Source organism: Lissotriton vulgaris, chromosome 5, assembly GCF_964263255.1.
Source record: "Lissotriton vulgaris chromosome 5, aLisVul1.2, whole genome shotgun sequence".
Classification (NCBI taxonomy): Eukaryota; Metazoa; Chordata; class Amphibia; order Caudata; family Salamandridae; genus Lissotriton; species Lissotriton vulgaris.
In genome coordinates this window covers 1,574,925,340-1,574,947,413 of record NC_141693.1, presented here as the reverse complement: position 1 = coordinate 1,574,947,413, position 22,074 = coordinate 1,574,925,340, and the positions used below count along the sequence as shown (strand labels likewise).

At 48.8% G+C, this 22,074-nt stretch overlaps 1 non-coding gene across 1 annotated transcript; it reads right to left on the bottom strand.

Annotated features, from left to right (window-relative positions):
• Positions 1–253: 253 nt before the first annotated feature.
• TRNAR-ACG (transfer RNA arginine (anticodon ACG)) lies at positions 254–326 on the bottom strand. Its single transcript has one exon. It is a non-coding gene; the product is annotated as a tRNA-Arg (tRNA).
• Between the last annotated feature and the right edge of the window lie 21,748 nt (positions 327–22,074).

The window sequence follows — 22,074 nt, the reverse complement described above, 5'->3', positions numbered from 1 at the left end:
GGTATGTATTGAAAATGTGAGTAATCTTCGGCTAAAAGTCTCTATCAGAAGCCGCTGGCTCTTACCTTCAGAAATACTTTTTCTAGTAGAGACTATTTAGCCGCAGATTTTTCACCAACTTTCCATCCTCCCTGTTCTGTGGTTGGACTGTAGCCATTATTAAGATTCCCAAGTCTAGTAATCCATAAACGCACACTAGGTATATGGCTACATTTTAGTATTATCTGTGACTATTTTTTTAAAATGTTAAAGTCGAGCCAGCCAGGAGTCGAACCTGGAATCTTCTGCTCCGTAGGCAGACGCGTTATCCATTGCGCCACTGGCCCTCTCCTATCTGCAATGTGGAGGACGGGGTACTAGACTAGTGCATATGCGCTCTAGTATGTGGACGGCACTGTGCACGCTAGAGAGGTTTAATGAGCTGCAGAAATTATAGCTCTATTAAGGAGTGAACATAGTAGCAAGAGTCAAATACTGTGTACGGGAAATGAAACTCACAACAACTTTAACATCCTTCTGGCTCGCTTGGGCAAAGAGTGGTGATGTCACTTTGTATATTTTGTCCCCTGCTCTGATTGGATCAAAGTCTTTTCGATTTGCTCAAGCAGCCATTCAGATCTCGCGACTTAACTAGTTCTTTTCCGCTGCAGTGCAAGTGCGCAGGACTGTGTGTAAATGTATTGTAAATGTAAATGTATTTCCCGCCACTGTGTGGCGGGAAATACAACTGTTTGCGCACATTATACATCGCAACTGGAAAGAACCACTGTTCCGCAGACACAATAAATGTGTTATTTATTTTTCTAGAGCCGTGGCCATGCACCAGTACCTCAGATGCCACGTTATTTTGCCCAGTTTAAATGGAATAAGTCACTAGTAGCAGCTGCCTCCGTGACAGCCATTATGAAGGTCTGTGCCTTCGAGACCACGCTTGTAAAGGTGCTTTTTCAAAAATTCACTAGCATTTATTGTTCCATGAAAATAGTAAGGCCTTTGGCAAATCGACAGTTATCTGTTTTACAGTAAAAAACAGACCTCTCGAAAAACTCTGAATGGTCCACTTTTAAATAAAAATATTGGCTTCAAATTCCTAGTATGTATTTTAATTCAAATGCCTTGCTGTTTGTGTAACGAAGTTTACAGATCAGTTTATTATAAAATCACACAGGACGGAACTTCATGGTCTAAACTACGTGATGTATTGTCTATAATATTTATACATCATTTATAGTATTGGTTGAAAAAATTTACATCCACCAGGAGTCGAACCTGGAATCTTCTGCTCCGTAGGCAGACGCGTTATCCATTGCGCCACTGGCCTCTATAAATAATATCTTCAGAGAAAAGATAATAGCTAAATCACAAACAATGTGATACAAGTTCAAGTAGTGATGCACTCTACAATAGAAAACACACAACTCTAGGAGCTAAGATCAATAACAACTCATTTCAAGTCGCAGCTCTGAAGCCAGCCTACAGGTTTGTGGAGCTTCAGAGCCCTGCTCACTCGACTGCTTTGCAGAGATGAATGCTGAATTCGAGCGGAAAGGGCTTCTCGGCTTTGCCTCCTCTAACTGCAGAAATGCCGCTGGAGCCTGACATCTTACAATTCCTTCATTTATATATAAGAATATATAACATTTTGCAGTACTACATTACAACTACGAACAAACTACGATATTCTGTACACAGACCCATGGTGCTCTGTGCTGAGCATAGTGTGCCGCCTGACTGGTATTTTGCTGCTTCTGTCATTACATTTAGATATACAACAACTAACATTACACCAACAGCACGCCAGGATTATTGGCTGTGTCATTGGTTGTTAGTTGCATAAGATAAATAAGCACCACTGGCTCGACCTCAGTTCTACAGTCTGTCAGCTATGATGGCCTGCCAGGAAGCATCCTGTTGGCCTTGCGCCTGTGGTCACACAATGAAGGGAGCAGGCGCTGTGAGTATTGGTTGGGTACTTCCTTTGGTAATGACTAGGCCACTGACGCCGAAGCCTCAGCACACATCCCACTGATATATACGCACGGGGGCTACTTTTCTATCGTGCAACTCTAGCTACAAGGCAATGTAGTGCTGCACAGGAGCGGGGCTTAAGTTGTATTAAAAAAATGCAAGTGGCCAACATTTTTCTTAGGAAGCACGCCACCCAGTTCCAGCACTGGCACTTAATATATTCAACCACTTAAAACAATCAGCCCCTGTTGGAAATGGGTGTCTCTAGTTGGCAAGGGTTTGCACCTTTGTCCAAGTAGGGACCCTTCCTTCTAGTCAGGATAAGGGTGTTACACTCCTAAAATAACCCCTGCTCACAACCTTGGTAGCTTGGCACCAGCAATCAGGCTTATCTTAGTGGCAGTGTTTAAAGCATTTGCACATAACCAAATGTAACACAGTAAAAGCACTACAAAAGGACATCACACCAGTTTAGAAAAATATCCAATAATTTTATATACTTAAGACTAGACCAAAAAGATACAATTCCACAATAGAGTACTTAGAAATATTCAGTCATCAAAAAAGAGTTGAAATATAGTTCCTTGAGGTCGATAGCTCCGCCTGGGGCTATCACGGCGCCGAGAACAACAAATCCAAACAGTTCTTGCTGCCCGTGGCATCGCGGGTCAGCTAGAGTGTCGGGAAGACCCGCAAAACAATACCTTTAGAAATGCAGGGGTCTGCGACCTCTCGTTGAGCTCCAAAAGCACGGCATCTACAGGCGTCGGTTCCGGAGGTTGGTGCAGGGGTCGTCGGGCCCTTGAAGTCACACACGTTGCAGATCCTCGCGATTGTAGTAAGAAGCGCGGCGTCGGCAGGCATCGGGTGCAAAGTGCAACGGTGCGGCGTGCGGTGCCCCCAGGTCTCGGTGCAGGAATCGCCTCGGTGACGGTCGTCCAGCGGCATCAGTGAGACCAGGGCTGCGGTGTTGCAGTGCTCGTTGCAGTGCTGGCAGGTCACGGTGCAAGCAGCAGCGTCGTCGTGACTGAAGCGCTGTCATCGGCTGACGACCTGGAGTTGATGGCGTCAGCAGGCCAAGGCTGTCGTACGGGATGAGGAAGGTGCGTCATGTAACTTACGAGCGGTGCCCACAAACCACGGTGCAAGCGTGAAGCGAGGCAGTGAGGAGTGCGGTACCAACAGGTCGCGTACAAGCAGTGGCTCGGTGGCGACCTCAGGTAGTGTCGCGGGTGAGACCACAGTTGCTGTGCAGCATTGTGCCGGTGCCCTCTGCCTCGCCTTCAGTACATGGAGTCGGCAGTGGAATCGTAAATAGCGTTGGGTTGCCTTTCTCTGTTACTGCACAAAACACACAGTCCCCATTGCTGATGGCAGAATAACTTGAAGTCTTTGCTATTCCTGAGACTTTTTGAACAGGGCGCAAGCTCTACCTCAATCCCTTGGAGAAACTCACAAAAAGGAAGCTGCAGAAAGTTTAGTCCATTCCTTGCACTGCCCAAGACAGAAGCAGCCACTGCAGGGCAACACAGCAAAGCACATAGCAAAGTGGTAGTCCCTCCTCACAGCTTCTCCAGCTCTTCTTCTTGGCAGTCTTCTTGGTTCCAAAAGAGTTATAAAGTTCTGGGGTCTGGGCCCCAATATTTATACCCTAACATCCTTTGTCCTCTCAGGCAGAGAGTGTCTGTGCTTAGTCCAAACCAGTTCTGTCCTCTCTGACCCAGTTTCCTGGCAGGGGGTGGAGACAGCATTGTCCAAGGCAGACAGGGCCTATTCAGGTGCAAGGGATATCTCCTCCCACCACTCTAAATGCAGACTGGGCCTATTCAGGTGCTAGTGACAACTCCTCCCACTACTCTCAATGCAGCCCAGGTCTATTCAGTGCAGCCCTGACTAATCCAGACTCTCCGGAGCCACTGCACATCCCCAGCGCCTGTCACTCCAAAGCCAGACAGTCAATACACATACTAGCAGAAGCACACAGGATGGCTAAGCAAGAAAATACATACTTTCTAAAAGTGGTATTTTCAAACACAGAATGTAAAAATCATCTTTACTAAAAGGTGCATCTTTAGATTCTGAGTTCGGGCATATTAAACTTTCTTTTCCTATTTGGTCCCAATGAGAAGTTATATTTATAAGATGTTATAAATGAACTCTATGCTTTCCTATGGGGCAGATAGCCTTTTAATAGTGGAATGCAAAATTGGCAGTATTTCATTATCAGAAGATGCCAAACACATCAGGGCATACCCTACCTTTCACATACACTGCACCCTGCCCACAGGTGTACCTTGGGCCTACCTTAGGGGTGACTAATATGTAAGAAAAAGGAAGGGTAGGCCCGGCAAATGGGTGCACTTGTCAAGTCGACATGGAAGTACTAAACTGCACACAGATACTGCAGTGGCAGATTTGAGTTACCTTTTCAGGGCTACTCCTGTGTTTGGCACAACCAGTGCTGCAAGCCCACTATCAGCATTTGCTTTTCACAGTGCACTGTACTAGGGACAGCCTCGTAAATCAAATAACCAATCATGGAATTACCAACCCATAACACAATTTATACAGAGAGCATATGCACTTTAGCACTGATCAGCAGTGGTAAAGTGCCCAGAGCCCTAAAACCAACAACAGCAGGTCAGGAAAAAATAAGAGGAAGAAGCAAAAAGTTTGGGGTTAACCCTGCAAAAAGGGCCCTATTCAACAGCCCCATTGCCATGTTGGTCAGAATATATGAAGTTTCCTTTGAATGCTGAATGTTTAGTAGCATGAAGCCCTAGCACCGTTTGGTGTTCACGACATCAGCTTCTTCTGGCTATTTGAGGCACATGTTTACATTTGTATTCAGACCCTGGAGGGACAGGTACATGCTGTGAGCCCATTCAACCTTAGGTCTCTTTCAGAGGTGGGACCAGGCTCCAAGCACATTCTAGAATCTCTTCCTCGACTTGCACGTGGGAGGGGGCTGCATTCTGTTTGTATTCCAGGTAAATAGATGCATTTCTCCCACTCCCGCCACCGCAGATGCCATAGACCAGTGTAGGATGCGTGGAGGGAGGGAGGTATAAGAAGCTAGTTCTCTATATGCTATACTAAAGTAAGGTATAATGTGCACAGAATCAAGTGGATCGCCAAAGGTTTACAGAGACTTAAGTAGATATTACTAAAAGCTCTACTTGTGGTAGTGTGGTCGACAAGTTGGCGTATCAGAGGGCTGTGTTAAGCATTTGTTGCACACAGTCAGGCAAGAAACGAGTACACACACTCAAGGACTGAATCCAAGACCAATTGTTTTGTATAAAAAGTTCTTACTTTGTTATTTTAGTTTACAATGAAGAGGAACTCAATTGTAGGTAAGTAACAGTTTCAAGTATAGCAGTTACACTTTTCAAGATGCACTAGGAAGTGTCTTGCAAGGCAATACGAATGCTTTATTGTAATAGAAATACTTTTGTATTGTCAACCAGAAACAGTAGCCTTTAGCTGTTGTAGGAGATAGACTTTTAATTGCAAGAGAAGAAAATGCAATATAATCCAGTGGGAGGAAAACAGTTATATGCATTAAAAGGTAAGTACACAACTTACTCTTCCAGTCTTCAGGGGTTTTGACCAACACTGGGCAAGGTTCAGCTTAAGGTAAGTACTGCACCACCAGCGGCTCTGGGGCGGCCGGGTGCAGAGGTCACTGAGCCAAATGTTAGTCAATGGAGACTGGGGGCACCAAGCAAGGTGCAGATTGAAGGTGGATGCTAGTGGCTTTAGGGCACAGGCCCTGGGTCTTAAGGTGAGCATAGGGGGACAGAAGGCAGCATCAAAGCTACACCACCAGCGGCACAGGGGCGGCAGGTGCAGGCTGCAATCAGCGTTGGGCGCTAAATGTAAACGAATGGAGGATCTCGGTGACCACCAGCTGGACAGGTAAGTTAGGATGCAGGAGAAGACCTGTGCACCGTTGGCTGGGCTCCCCAAGGTAATGGGGCTGAGGATGCAAGGGTGCCTTTTGGCATCAGATGGTCGTTACCGGAGCCAGTCATGGTCAGGGAGACCCTTCATGTTGAGGCTGCAGATGACTTCGTGGGGTTGAGGAGAGGTCAGCTACAGGTGGAGTCAAAGTCTGGATCACTGGGTAGATGTCATCAGACAGGGAAGCCACTCAGACTCGGGTCGTGGGCATCTAATGCAGTGTGGGCAGGGGTCACAGATCCGCTTGGATCTTGAGTCCTTGAAGTTGGAGTTTTCTGGACATGGCCGCTGTTCTCAGGAGATCCGGTCTTTGTTGAAGAGTGGGGTTCTTCCTGGAGATCTTTGAAGTCACTCGCCACAGGACAGGCTTCGTCTTCTTCGCAGGTTCGTCAAGTTGGAGACAGGCCGGTAGGGCTTGGGCCAAGTAAGTCATCATGTTCAAGCTTTGCTGCACGTCTTCTTTGTCCTTTTTCTTCATAGGTTGCAGAAATCTGAGGATCAAGGTTCAGGGGGAGCTAAATACATCCTTTTGGGGCGTTACAGGTACTGGCACCTGATGTGGTAGAATCCTTCCATTCAAGATGGAGGATTTCCTGAAGAGGGTGTCACCTTGGTCCAGGGGACCATAGAGGTCGACCTGACAGACGGGGGACACACCTCTCCTGACTACTAAATTTCCAGCCGACCTTGCCACCAAAGGTGGGGCTGGGTTGGGGGTGGGCATATCCTCTAGCTGGAGAGTCCCTGGTCAGCATAACAAAGGACAGGAAGCCTTTGAGGCCCACCGCCCTGAATGCTGCCCTGCTTGGGGGGTAGGTGTGAAGCACTTCCACCCATAGCAGTATTTGTCCCTGACCGGCGAGAGCACAAGAGCTCCTACCTCAGAAGGTCAGAAACATGTCTGTGTGTGACAGGCTTGGTGCAGACAAGCCAGCTGGACACGAGGGAGTTGGACATTTTTCAGAGGGCATCTCTAAGATGCCCTCTGAGTGCATTTTGTAAAAATTCCAACACTGGCATCAGTGTGGGTTTTTTATGTTGAGGAATTTGATACCAAACTCCTTGGCACTAAGTAAAGCCTTCATGGAGCAGTGAAGTCCGTAATGACAAACTCCCAGCCCATGTATTCGATATGACTCCACTGCACTCACAATGGCTGTGAATGGGCACAGTCACTGTAGGGGTACATTTCTCATGCAGCTATGCCCTCACCTGTGGTATAGTGCAACCTGCCTTAGGGATGTGAAGCTTGCTGGAGGGGTGACTTACCTATGCCACAGGCAGTGGATTGTGGGCATCGCACACAGAGAAATGTGCCATGTCGCCTCTTAAGATTTTTCTGCAGCAAAACACATAGTTGTAATGGCAGTGTGCTTGTGTTTGGTGAGGGGTTTCTGAGGGTGGCACAACACATGCTGTAGCCCAAGGGACTTATCTGTGGGCAGGAGGTGGGCCAATTATGGAAACAAAGGTACAGTTTTGGTAAAGAACCCAGGCACTGGGAATCTGATTGTCTGGGACCCAATGCACACTCAGTAAAAGAGCATCATATATCAGGAAAAAAGTAACCACGCAAAAAAGGGTCACTTTCCTACAGGGGTAACTGGGGGTTGGCTCAGATTCCACTCTCTTGCTTCACCACTCAGCCTCCTTATTTGGTTTTAATCAGGAAATTCAGCACATGACTGGTTTACATTGTAAAACAGGCAGGTAGGCAGCAGGGCCGGCTTTAGCCATGTGCAAGCTGTGCACCTGCACAGGGCCGCCAAACCCCAGAGGCCGCCACCTCAAATATATATCATTACACAGCTGCCTGTTTCCCCAGCACCTACCACTTCTGTTACCGACCCTTGTAACCACCATAAATCCAGCAACCAACAGAATTGCATCTCTTACAGCCAGCATGTGTCACCCGAGACGCCTGGTGGCTGGAGGGGTCTGGGCGCAGAGTGTAATGGCAATAAAAATAACTCTATATTAATAGCAGCGTTGGGCATTCCCTGGCAGGGGCCGTGGTGGGTGCCAGACTGCTGTGAGCTGTGCGGGGGAAGGGAGGAAGTCGAAGGGATAACTGGGTGGGACTGGCATACTGCTCTCAGGCGCTTCAACCTGCCATTGAACCCTGTGTCTAAAAGCACTGCTGTGGGGTGTCGGCCATCAGCACTAAAGACAAACACACCACAGTACTGCTGGTGGGTCCTGGGAAACCACAGCAGCACCCCCGGGGTGCCCCGCACCGTGAAGTGTCTGTGTGCACCCCACTGACCGCTGGCCGGCGGTAATACTTGTGAGGCAGGGACCCCACTTTACTTCCATTAGTCCTCGGTCAGCAGTGGTGCCATTTTCCCTCTGCCCATTGAGCCCTGTGCCCCGCAGTCGTGGCTGGAGCTCAGTGGCCTTCACCCCAGCACCTACCACATCTGTTCACCCCAGCTCCTACCACATCTCAACACCCCAGCACCTACCACCTCTCCTTACCGCAGAACCTACCACCTTTCTTCACCCCAGCACCTACCACATCTCTACACCTCAGGACCTACCACATCTCTTCACCCCAGCACCTACTACCTCTCTTCACCCCAGCACCTACCACCTCTCTTCACCCCAGCTCCTACCACCGCTCTTCACTCCAGCACCTACCACATCTCTACACCCCAGCACCTACCACCTCTCTTCACCACAGCACCTACCACATCTCTTCACCGCAGCACTTACCACCTTTCTTCGCCCCAGCACCTACCCCCTCTCTTCACCCCAGCACCAACCACCTCTCTTCACCCCAGCACCTACTACATCTCTACACCCAAGCACCTACCACCTTTCTTCACCCCAGCCCCTCCACATCTCTACACCCAAGCACCTATCGCCTCTCTTCACCCCAGCACCTACCACCTCTCATCACCCCAGCACATACCACGTCTGTTCACCCCAGCACCTACCACCTCTCTTCACCCCAGCACCTACCACCTCTCTTCACCCCAGCACCTACTACCTCTGTTCACCCCAGCACCTACCACCTCTGTTCACCCCAGCACCTACCACCTCTGTTCACTCCAGCACCTACCACCTCTGTTCACCCCAGCACCTACCCCCTCTATTCACCCCAGCACCTACCACCTTTCTTCACCCCAGCACCTACCCCCTCTCTTCACCCCAGCCCATCCACATCTCTACACCCCAGCACCTACCACCTCTCTTCACCCCAGCACCTACCGCCTCTCTTCACCCCAGCACATACCACGTCTGTTCACCCCAGCACCGACCACATCTGTTTACCACAGCACCTACCACACCAACCACTCACAACTGCACCTACCACCTCTCTTCACCCCAGCACCTACCAACTCTCTTCACCCCAGCACCTACCACATCTCTACACCCCAGCACCTACCGCCTCTCTTTACTGCAGCACCTACCACCTCTCTTCACCCCAGCACCTACCACATTAGTTAACCCCCGCACCTACCACCTCTCTTCTCTTACTGGACCCACATCTCTTCACATCCATTGCTCGTATCATTTCACTTTTCACAGACATCGCATCTCTGGCAGCTCCTACCATATCACCTCATTTTCAGTACGTGGATCGGTTCGTCTCCAGTATTTACACATCATTTCCTTTTTAGCGCCCACCACATCTCTGTACCCGCTATATCACTTCACTACCGGCACCCGCCCCGGCCAGACCTCCTCTTCCGGGGCCCCCTACCTATTCTCCCTGCCCAGGGCCGCCAGAAGCCTAGAGCCGCCCCTGCAGGCAGGATTCCCAATACCAGAATACTCACTTGCAGACCCGGACTGGCCATAGCGGGCACCGGGCAATCCCCGGTGCGCCGCACGGGTGGGAGCCGGTTTTGGGCCCCTGGGGGCTGTTTTTGCAGCATAGCTGCAAAATCGGCCCTGTACCAAAATCGGCCGAAAACCGGCCCCGGCAAAGAGCTCGGCGGCACCTCCAAAACCCCCCCCCCCTCCTCCTCCGAGTGGGGAGGGGGGGGCCGGCCGAGCACTTTGCCGGGCCGGTTTTGGTTCCCAGTCCGGCCCTGCTCACTTGGACTGATTGGAGTTTTCCAGAGAGCCACAAAGCACAGAGCTGAATGAATTGTTTACATACCAACTGCAGCAGAGTTAAGATTTTTTTTTCACTCCGAGGGTGAGGGTAAAAATAGTGAGCCCAAAAGAGACCCTGTCTCAGCTCTCGCTTTTTAGAACTTGCGGCCCACTTGAGGCCCTGTACAAACCTATGTGCAGAGTTTACGCTTCCACCTCCTTTTTCTATGCAGAGATCTCTAACCCCGACTAAGTAGCCTCCGCACATGTAAGTATACGCTTTAGTAGTTAATGTGGGAAGGATGGGGGAGTAGCTGGAAAGTGGAGAATACTTATTATTAAAAGCAAGGGGCCTCATTTATGAAAAGTGACGCATCGCTGCGTGAAAACAGCGATGCGTCACTTTTCACTGCGCACACCTTGCGACACCAATGATGCGTCATATTTAATGTATGACGCATCATGTCGCAAGGACTTACAGATACGTCAGTATTTCTGACGCATCTGTAAGCGCAAAAGTGACGCATTGCTGGAGTGTGTCACAAAAGTGACGCAACTCCAGCAATGCGTCCTTTCACATGGGGAAAGCCCCATGTGAAAGGGCTTGCGTCAGTCTTACGCCTGCTGTGAGGCAGGCACAAGATTTTGACGCACAGCATCCTAAAAGTGACGCAGTGAAATCTTATAGATTTCACTGCGTCACAATTACGAGTCTTTTTGCGAGGGAATGCCCCCTCTGCATACATTATACCTGACGCAGGTATAATGTGGCGCAGGGGTTTAAAAAGTGACGCATCTACCTAGATGCGTCACTTTTAAAATATGGCGCAACAAGGCGCATTTTTAGGCCCCTGGTGCGTCACAAAAAGTGGCGCACCGGCGGCGCAAAACTGACGCAAGGCCTCATAAATAAGGGCCAAGAGGTTTAGGGAGGGTCTGCCGGGCCGGACTGGCTGCGGCAACGGGTATTTCCACGGTGGGCCGCCAGGGTGAGGGCTGGTTTTGGGCCCCTCGGGGGCCATTCTTGTTACCGGGGGCCAGTGATATCGGCCCCTTGCAACGAAATCGTCCGAAACCATCCCAGGCAAACAGCTTTACCCCTCCCACCTCCCCCCCAGGGGGGCAAGCCGAGCAGTTTGCCAGGGCCGGTTACGGTTCACAGTCCGGATCTGAGGGTCAGAGAGGGTTTAGGGAGGATCAGAGAGTGTTCTAGGAAGGGACGTGTACCCATCTACTAAAGATTAAGCCCAATGCTATTTACAACTGTACCTCTCAAGTTACTACATTTTGCAGCATACGCATGCATACGCGAATAAAATGACAATAGCACTTTTTAGGTCTCGGCTAAAACGCGCGAAGCGCATTCTCGCCGAGAACTATTGTTAGCGAGTGTGCTTCCCAGGAGACACTCCTGGCCGCGCGCATCGCCTTCAAACTGTCACGCGCACGAGCGCTGCGGCCTGGCGCTGTCTCCTGGGAAGCACACACGCATGCGAATACACACACACACACAAGCGCCCACGCACATACATACAGAGACACCCACCCCCCCTCCGCAGACATACACACACGCGCGCGCGGACACACACGAGTGCACCCCCCCTCTCCCCTGCCGTCGCACACATGCATACACACACAACGAGGGAACCGAGCCCCCCCCCCCAGCCCTTTGTAAGTTACCAGATCAATTCTGAGGGACTCCGCTCTCCTTCTGGCGTCGCGAGACGCTTTCACTCCGCCTTCTCTTCCGGTTACGTACGCAGCCCCGCCCCCGTCACAGGCGACTTTGCCTGACTTCCCGTCCTACCTGCGCTCACTGAGTTCGGGATCTCCTGCCTCGCCTGCTTGTCCCTTCTAGCGTGCGGCTTCACGTCATCTCTCTGTGGACCTTTTATGTTGGAATCGGCCCTTTAATACCTGCACTGTCCCGGCAGCCGGTGGCTCTGTCCACCTCGTCTGCGTCTTCCCTCGAGTCCACCAAAACATTTGTGTACTTGACCCCCATGATCCCTCGTCGTCCTTGGAGAGCTTCTCTTTACCTCGCCCCGGGCTTTTAACTTCAGGCACTCATGGTCTTTAACACAGCAGCACTTTGCATGCTGATATTTCTGGGCCTCTACTTGCAACAATAACATAGAAACTCCAAGTCCCAGAATGCAAGCTGCTGTTGGGTAAAACGCCAGCACTGACTGAAGGCGTGACACCTATGAAAGATCACGCCAGCTGTAATTCACACCCGACTCAAGGTGGTTTGAAGTTGTGCTTAATTTGTGAGGTGCCCAAAGCTCTTCTCAGCTGTTCGTAGCCAACTCAATTAAACGTCAGCGCGCCGAATGCCAACACCTCTGAACCATTACCCGCCGATATTCTGCCTTTGTTATGCCTCTGTTTTAGCCCACTTAATCTGTCTTGAATCCATTACCTACCACTCGCGTACCCTTCATCTAACTATTGCAGGTTGCAGCATTCTCACGTTGTGGCAGTTTGTCCGCCTTTCAGATCCGCCCCTGAGTATGTTCGTATCAAATGGGGAAAATAAGCACTCCGGCTGAAATTAAGCACAGGTTAGATGACTGCGTGCCAGTCAGTCTGCTTCTCTGCAGTGCACTGGGAGCAGCACTGCAGCTTTGTATTCAATGTAACAATGCATAGAGACAGCCCCAGTTTTTCAGCGCTATCATTTTTACTTATTTTTTGTTGTACAGATAGAGACAGTACAGCATCTCTTTCACTCTCTGCATTTATTTTTAAATACCGAAAATGGTTCTTCTTTTGAATGCTTCTAAATGTGGTAAATCATGGCTATCCGGTGATTCACTATACAGGCTGACCGATCGGAAAGTTAAAGGAGAAGGTTTCCTAATGAAGTTTAAATAGGTTGAGGTGTGACTCTACTTAAGCTGTTCTATAATGCTCATGTTTCTTTGATGAGCGTGTTGTATTGTATACGACTTCATATAGTGCTATAAACTGTTAGGCATTGACAAATAAAGGTACATTTATTGGCTAAATAAATGTGGACACAAAAAAAAATGCCATTTGCAATGCCAATAGCTCTAACTTTAACAAAGCCGAGACCATTGCATTGTAAAGTAGTGAGTGCAGAGTAGTGAGTGCAGAGTAGTGAGTGCAGAGTAGTGAGTGTGCAGACTGCAGAGTAGTGAGTGCAGAGTAGTGAGTGCAGAGTGCAAAGTAGTGAGTGCAGAGTAGTGAGTGCAGAGTAGTGAGTGCAGAGTAGTGAGTGCAGAGTAGTGAGTGCAGAGTAGTGAATGCAGAGTAGTGAGTGTGCAGACTGCAAAGTAGTGAGTGCAGAGTAGTGAGTGCAAAGTAGTGAGTGCAGAGTAGTGAGTGCAGAGTAGTGAGTGCAGAGTAGTGAGTGTGCAGACTGCAAAGTAGTGAGTGCAGAGTAGTGAGTGCAGAGTAGTGAGTGCAGAGTAGTGAGTGCAGAGTAGTGAGTGCAGAGTGCAAAGTAGTGAGTGCAGAGTGCAGAGTAGTGAGTGCAGAGTGCAGACTAGTGAGTGCAGAGTGCAGAGTAGTGAGTGCAGAGTAGTGAGTGTGCAAAGTAGTGAGTGCAGAGTAGTGAGTGCAGAGTAGTGAGTGCAGAGTAGTGAGTGTGCAGAGTAGTGAGTGTGCAGAGTAGTGAGTGCGCAGAGTAGTGAGTGCAGAGTAGTGAGTGCAGAGTAGTGAGTGCAGAGTAGTGAGTGCAGAGTAGTGAGTGCAGAGTAGTGAGTGCAGACTAGTGAGTGTGCAGAGTAGAGAGTGTGCAGACTATTGAGTGCAGAGTTTGAGTGCAGAGTGCAGAGTAGTGAGTGCAGAGTAGTGAGTGCAGAGTAGTGAGTGCAGAGTAGTGAGTGCAGAATGCAGAGTAGGGAGTCCAGAGTAGTGAGTGCAGAATGCAGAGTAGTGAGTGCAGAGTGAGTGTGCAGAGCAGTGAGTGCAGGTGCAGAGTGGTGTGTGCTGTTGAGTGCAGAGTGCTGTTATTTATGATTTAAGGGAAAAAAAACGAAATGTCATGAGCAATGCCAATAGCTCTACTTTTAATGATGCCGAGACCATTGCATTGTAAATGCTTGTTTCTTTTCAGTTACAGATTCAAGTTGTATCACTAACTAAATAGAAAATAAAACCTGCAGTGAACTGGTGCATAAGGAAGCAGGTGGAAAGGAGGCGTAAACAACACAGGGGAGGCAGGAGGGGTGGGGAAGCAACGCAAGTTAGTGGAAAGCAACACAGAGTGCAGGTGGGGGAAGGAAAGAAGGGAAGAGAGAAAGAGGGCACAAGTGGGGGAAGCAACATCGAGGACGCCCGGAGGCATTGGGGAGAAACCCGCGAGTACACAAGCAAGCGCAATAGGGAAGTGGGCAAGGAGAAGCACTCAGGTGACAGAGGACATAACTCTGCACTAGGACCACTCCAACCTGTACATGCATATCATTACCTGCATTTATTTGAAAGAAGTTCGCCAGACACATGTCTTGTTTCTTGTGGTAAATGTTGGCCGCAGTTTATTCACTTTAAGGTATGAAATACTTGCATCTTTCTTTTTATATCATCAATATGACAGGGCCATCATTCAACGGCATGCAGTCATACATCATTTTTGTCAGGCTCATAAATCATGTACGTGACAGGTCATCTCTGCCACATCTCAATCCAATTCTGTAATCTTCTTGTCATATTTGTGACACCTTTTCGATTTTTCAGGCCATCATACATGCAGTTTGATGGGGTCAAAAAGTTACTTGCTGGTTTTCCTCCAATTGCATAGGGGTAGCCTCTTACTGTAGTTAGGCCCCAAGTCGCTAGCTTGTCTGTCCATTTAGTGCCCTGCCGTCCCGCAGGTCTGGGCTGTGAGTGCCGTGCTCTGCTTACGCCCCCCTTTCGGCCTACTCACCCTGCCACAAGGCATCCCCAGGCAAGTGGCCTTCCTCCTGTACACCGCGCCTTATCCAACAAATACACCACATTTTATCCGCTTTGCCTGCTGTCCAGCACTGCAAAAATGCTGATGCTGCTCGGTGTGTGTGGGTCTCAATTTTTAGATCTGCATGCTGCCCCTGCTATCAAAAGTAGCCAGTACAGGGGTAGTGCGGTGTTTATAGCCTCCCATTGTCCCCTTTCAGCATGTGGTGGCGTCCCCCCTTTGGGGGGTTCTAAACATTATCTGGCCACCTATTGGCTGGGTATTTTTGCGCCAACTTAGGTGCGCAGCCGTGAACAGGGAGAGGGAGCAGGGGTGTCTTCGCCTTTGTTGTTTCGTGTGTTGTGGCGGTCCAAACCAGTATTTTTGGGTCTACGGTAGTCGTTGTGGCAGAGTCTCTTCTGGGACTGCCTCTGGTAATACGAGTGCAGGGGGAAGAAGTGCCCAAGGAAGACTGCACAAAAATACATGCACTTGCATAGAGTGCTTAAGAGAAAAAGTAAACAAAAGTAGTGCTTGAAAAGCAAGCAGTGGAAGCAGATATGCATTCCTATTAAAGAGATGGTGAAGAGGCCATGCTCCATGGGAGGTACAAACGGAAGATCCTCAAGCTAAGACATAAATAGGTTGGAAATGAGAGTGACAGGAAAGCCAACCAATGGTAAGCAAAGGCCAGGTTCAAAGCACCCCTATAATCTTGGTAAGCCACAGTAAGCCTCACAACAGACATTGCATGTGCTGTCTAGTAAGTTGATCAAAAAAAGGACCCAAAATGGTAGTAAATTAATTGAGCTCAGAACTCAAGTAATACATGACCATACATTGCCAACCACTGGTACTACAGCACTCTCCCATGGAAAATAATGAAAGTAGGGACTAGGCACTAATGTTAAATTCAGTTATTCAAAATAGTTACAAATATAAGTATATGGAATTGAATTTAAGGGAGTCTTTGCAGTTGAAGTGGACCTCTCCTTATGGTAAAGTATAAAAAAAGTGAAAAAGTTATTAAACATGGAAAAAATACATCAAAATATTTAATGTTGAATATTAATGTAAAGTAATTTCATATATTTAGTTTGATTGTAGACTAAATAAAACACTACCATACTACTTTTTTTTTAAATTCTTTTTATTGAACATAGCTCTTAGTACCAAGTCACAGTAGTAAAAAATCAATAAACAAAGTAGAAAATTGCATTGTGGTGAATAAAGGAAGTTAGCACAACAGTACAGAAGTGGGTTAAACAAGTACATGATTACTCCTCAGAACCCCCCCACCCCCGCCTCCCTATATTTTCGCCACGGCCCCCAAATCTTTTTCCATTTTTTCCTGCAACCCCTGCTCTTATAGATGGTTTCCACGGCTCTTTGGCACTAATCTTGGTCCCTCCTCCACTGCTACCATGACGGGGGCGTCCGTGAGCCCCAACCCCTGTCTATGTTTCTTTTGGCCACCCCCGCAGCCAAAGCAAGCCAAAGTTCAACGTGTCTTGACCAATCTGCGTCTCCCTTAATATTCAATAAAATCCACCTTGGCTCCAGTGGGACAGTGTTACCCACAACCCTTGACATTGTGTCCACAACCTTGGTCAAAAAAGGTACATTTGCAGGGCACTCCCACAGTTTATGGTAAAAGGTACCATCCCCCTGTCAACCCCTCAAACAGAGGGCCGATAGACTCCTGCCTCATTCATATAAGTGTGTGCGGGGGTAGTATATACGGTGGAGTATTTTTAATTGAACCAATCAGAACCTAGAATGGATTGCTATCTCCCGTGGGCTCTGTATGGCATCCTGACAGTCATCATCTTCAAGAGCACCTGTGTCCCGGGACCATGTCGCACTGAGCTTCACAAGGGATCCGGCATATTGTTTATGAGTTTACGACAGATGGTTGATGTGGGCTTCTCTAATATGGGGTCTAATAATAGCCCATACTCTAGAGCAGAGGTCTTCAATCTGTGGGGCGCGACCCCCAGGGGGGCCGTGGTGTCCTGGGAAGGGGGCCGCAGATTATGTCAGAGCGTAAAGTTCCTTGAAGTGTGTGGTTTGCCTTAGTGGCGTCGGGCTGATTGAGGGTGCTCACGGCGGAGGCCTAATCACACCGAGGGGTGGAAAACATCAAAGCCTGATTAACAAGTAAAAGGTCTTTTAAAGACCTGTGAAGTACTCAGGTGTGACTTTGTGTGTGTCTGTGAAGCTGTTTCAGCCGGGCTCACATGCATGAGGGGGGGATGGCTGGGGGAGGAGGCTTTAGCCCTTTGAGTTCAATGGACATTGCGCGCCTGGAGCTGTGGGCCCCGCCAGTAAAGCACGTGAAAGGTCCTCTCCCCCCCCCCCTCCGACACGTCCCATAAATCATTAGTTCAAGTACCACGAGCCCTCATACCTGGCGCCTGTGTGGGAGAAATGTGCCTGAGAGTCTGTTCTTCACGGTGAGATGTTGTTACAGCCTGTCTGCCCCCAACCCCCAGCAGGGAGACACAGAGATGCCCTCCCATGACAGAGGAAGAAGAAGGATGAAGACGCAGAGAGATACTGACCCCAATTTGTCCGCCAGGGCCTTTGCAAGGACCTTGGCCTCCACATTGATTCACGAGATGGGACGGTACAAAGAACATTGATCTGGCAGTTTCCCGGCTTTATGAATTCCCACGATTGTGGTTTCCTGCGGATCGGAGGGGAGCACATCCACCTTTCTAGCTTCCAAGAGCATCTGGAGAAGGGGTTTGATAACAACATTTGTCTGCCTCTTATAAATCTCTGTTGGGAGCCCGTTGGGACCAGGCACTTTCCTGAACTGAAGCAAATTGAGGGCCTCACCGATTTCCTCTCCAGTGAGGTCCGTATCGAGGCGGTCGCTCTGCTCTTGAGACAAACGTGACAGCGCAAAATCTTGTAAGAATTCAGTACACTAGTCCTCGGTCCTAGTGAACACCGGCGTGTACACTCTTTCAAAGTGAGATGCGAATGCCTCCGCTATAGCCATACTGTTGGATACTAAGAACCCTGACTCGTCAATCACCTCTGCCACCCATGAGCGCCTCCTATCTCGCCGCTCCAACCAGGCTAACAACTTTAGAGATTTGTCCTCCACGACATACAGCCGGCGCTGTGTGGCCAGCGTATACGCCCTTGCCTCCTCCTCAACTGGCAAACGAAGTTCCAACTGTTTAAGTGATAGCCTGTGGCGAAGATCAACCGAAAAAGAGGCTGTAGTGGCATCTCGCTCCAGCCGCAGTATGTCTTGTTCAATATGACTAACCTGCAGGCGTTCCTCTTTCCTGTGAGCACCAATCAATGCCTGTGCCTGACCCCTTAGCCCCGTTGTATATGCCTCCCATAACATCACATGAGAAGCCACTGAGCCCCGATTTTCCTCAAAATAAAGCAGTGAGCCCTCCCGGAGTTTATTCCCAATAGTCTGGTCTCTAAGACGCCATGGGTTAATCCTCGAGAATGAGTCCTTATTAATGAACGGGCCCTGTACCATAACCCCGACCGGCGCATGGTCCGAGATCCCATGGGAAAGATGCGGGGATAAGCAAAAGCACCCAGCTGGTCAGAGCCAGTAAGAAAATAGTCGAGTCTGGAAGATGTCCCATGTCAAGCTGAATAGAAAGTGTATTGTCTATTCGAGGGGTGGTATGTGCGCCAGAGTTCGTTGAGGCCCAGTGCCATGACAAAACCCTCTAGGACTTTTTCCCCCCTGTAGCCAGACCCCTCCCCAGCCGGACCCCTCCCCAGATCGGTCCATGTCAGCATTCATTACCGCATTCGTGTCTCCCTCCAACAGAAGGAGCTTCTGGGGAAGATCTGCCAGAAATGAGCCCCGTCGCGGAATCACCGATGAGTGCAGGCCCGGTGGAACATAGCAGGCGCAAAAGTCTACTGTGCGGCCCTCCCACTTCACCGCTGCTGCCAATATGCAGCCTGCATCGTCAGACCACGTGCCCAGCGGGACCGCCGGCAGGGCATTGCGGTACAGGATGCCCACCCCCCTAGATCCTTACATCAACCCTGAATGGGCAACTAGTTTATACTCAAAACGATCGAGGGCCTTAGCACTTGTTTCCACACAGGTGCGTCTCTTGAATGAAGACCACATCTGGGGAGTGTCTCTTAAGGTGTTGTAATATTAGTGTCCTCTTGATTTTATTCCCCAAACCATTCACGTTTCACGTCCATATTGTACACTTAGTTTGGATACCCATCACAGATCACAAGAGTTAACAGGACATGTGAATGAACCCACTGTGTCTTCAGGCAAGATACCAAGTGCTGAAGGACTATAGTGGACTAGAGCATAACATACAACCCCCAGAAACAAATCCCCCTTCCCCCGCCATCACCCCTCACCCTGCCTTCCTGCTAGATGGGTTCCCAACCTCCCACCTTATAAACATGCAGAGTGCCTGTCGCCCCAATACAATCCCACACATGTAAGGGGAAACATGAACTTGCAGTCATGAGGGTTCTGTGTAGGGTTTAAGTATGCAGGAAGAATGGCGCTCTACCTGGTATCGGTGAGTTCTGGCAGTATACAACAGAAGGAGCATACGGTGCTACTAGGAAACCCCAATAACCCCTGATGGGAGTGGCAAGGGCCCACTCGGTAAATGCAACAAAAAGTCCTGTGCACACATTAAGATATATGTAAGTGAGTGTCTTTTTCAAGAAACACAATGTAACAGCAGAACCAGTAGACAGTTTCTTTTGAGGTGAAATATTTTTGAACCTTCTTCTTCAGAAGGAGAACATCAAAGCAAAAAAAAACAGCCGATGCGTGTTTCGTCAAGCGGGCAATGTGCCTGTGACTCTTCAGGGATGGGGAAAAACAAATGACATAGTACAGTATGGGTTCAATAATCAAAAGAAGATTTAAATACAAGGAGGTGAATCGGCGTAAAAAACACCTCATGTGAGTGGAAACCCTATAGAGAAGTGGAAAGAGCATGAGAACAATAGCACAACTGACTTCACGTAGTTACCGGATCAAAAACCAAAGTGTAGTAAATGAAATGGACTAGTAAAGTCAAAACATATCTCTGCGAACGACTATAAGGCGCACAAACTTCAGAACAAAGTTGTAAGGATATCTCTAATGTTGAAAGAACATTATGCAATTCCTGAGGGAACAAAAGTGGTGGGGTGGCAAGTGAGGGCGTGGAACATAATGGACATAAATAAGTGAGTATGTAAATCAATTCACAAATTACAAGTTTCATAGGCGAATTTCAAAATTCAAGCTTGTTAGCCACCAGAAGAGCCTAGCATTTCAAGGATGAAAGGGTCGAAAATAAAATACGAATAAAACCCAAAGTAAGCAGACTCGATATGTTCAAAAGAACCACATATGGTGTGCAAATTAAAGATGAAACATTCAGTTCAGGGCCAATCAAAAATAAAAGTATATCTATGAGGAGAACGACTATGGGGTTACAGCCTGTCATCACTCATTAATCAAACACTATAATACACATTGTATAAAGGCAGTTTTGATAGATTTTGCATAATGTTAATACTCCGAGACACCATCCATATCCACAAGTTTGTACAACAAACTAAAGAAAACATGAAAATTATAGAGAAAAATTGTGAACTTAAGTAAGCGAACAAATGGCTCTTGGTAAAAAAAAAAAGGGCGCAAAATTGAAGAACGAGGAGGACGGTGAAATAAATACCTGAAGATTAATCATGAATATAGTTTTCTGTAAGACAAAAAAAAGGAGGGGAAAAACGAGGAACCGTGGTCAAAATCTGGAGGGCATGGGCCCTATCAAGTTAACAGCAAAAACAACTGGTTGACAAGTAGAAGAAAGTCAATAACTCACCGAGGTGCCGATGATACTTCCAATCCGGCCTGATTGGGTTCTGTGTAAGAGGCAAGGCCAGTAGTGGCTTATTTTAACGAGGACACCATTCTCGTTCCGGTGCCTACTCGACTCACGGGTTCACACTCTGCGACTCAGGGCAATAGCTTGCTTAATCTCCACTACGGCCCCTCGCGGCGGGATGCCTGGCTTTCACCTTGTGGATACCCTGCTGGGGTAATCTCACAGGGGAATACCAGGACGGGTTCCCAAGGCAAGCGCCTTGATGCCTTCGGGTGATACGTGCGCTATATAAATCGCAATACATTTACATTTACATTTACACTCTGCCTCCCTGCTAGATGGGTCCCCAACCTCCCACCTTACAAACATGCAGAGTCCCTGTCGCCCCAATACAATTCCACACAACATGTAAGAGGAAACATGAACTTGCAGTCAGCGAGAAGAATTATACTAAACTAGTGAATGTCCCACGCCCATGAGTACTGTTATAGGGCAATCCAATGTAATGTTTCGATCACAAGCCCCGGGCAAGGCCCACCCCCTGTGAGAGTCATGCACCCTCAAGTGCCTCTAGCGCCCTGGAGCCTTAACAAAGGAGTCCAAGAGTCTCTGCCGTGGGAGGCTCCACACGTTGAAACCCCAACCCCCCAACAACCACATCTCAATGTACTGCAGAATACCATGACAGGGGAAAAAAGAGGAGAAAAAAACCCAGAGAGGGGGGCAGGAGGGAGGGGGAGGGAAGAAAAATACTGTTCAGTCTCAAAGGGTCCGCAACGGCCAATCACTTGATTTCCCTTCTCTCATGGCCCTGACTGCCAGGGAGGGATCTTTCAGCGTTGTCAGTGTCCTGCGTGTTGGTTCACTGGTTTGATCTCTGAGGTTACCTTTCCTAACTACTGTCCGCCAGCCTTCCAACCAATTGTTGGCCTCCTCCGGTGATTCAAAGAAGTAGGCTTCGGATCCATCCATGATTTTGAGGCGCGCAGGGAAGAGCATCATGTCTTTCACCCCTTGTTCCCTGAGGGCACTTTTCACCTCCTCAAAGGAGCGAAGTTGATGCTGGACGTGCAGGGTGAAGTCCGGGAAGAACCGGATCGTGGCATTCTAAAGGCGGAGGTCACCCATCGACCGCACGGCCTGCAGAAAGGTGTCGCAGTCGCGAAAATTTAGAATACGGGCAATGATGGTGTGCGGGGGGGCCCCGGGCCTAGGCCTTCGTCCAAGTGCACGGTGGGCGCGCACAATTCAAAAGAAGGTGGAAAGGCGTTTGGGTTTTAGGTGGTTTAGTATCAAGTCTTCAATGAACCAGTCCGCGGCAGGCCCTTCCAT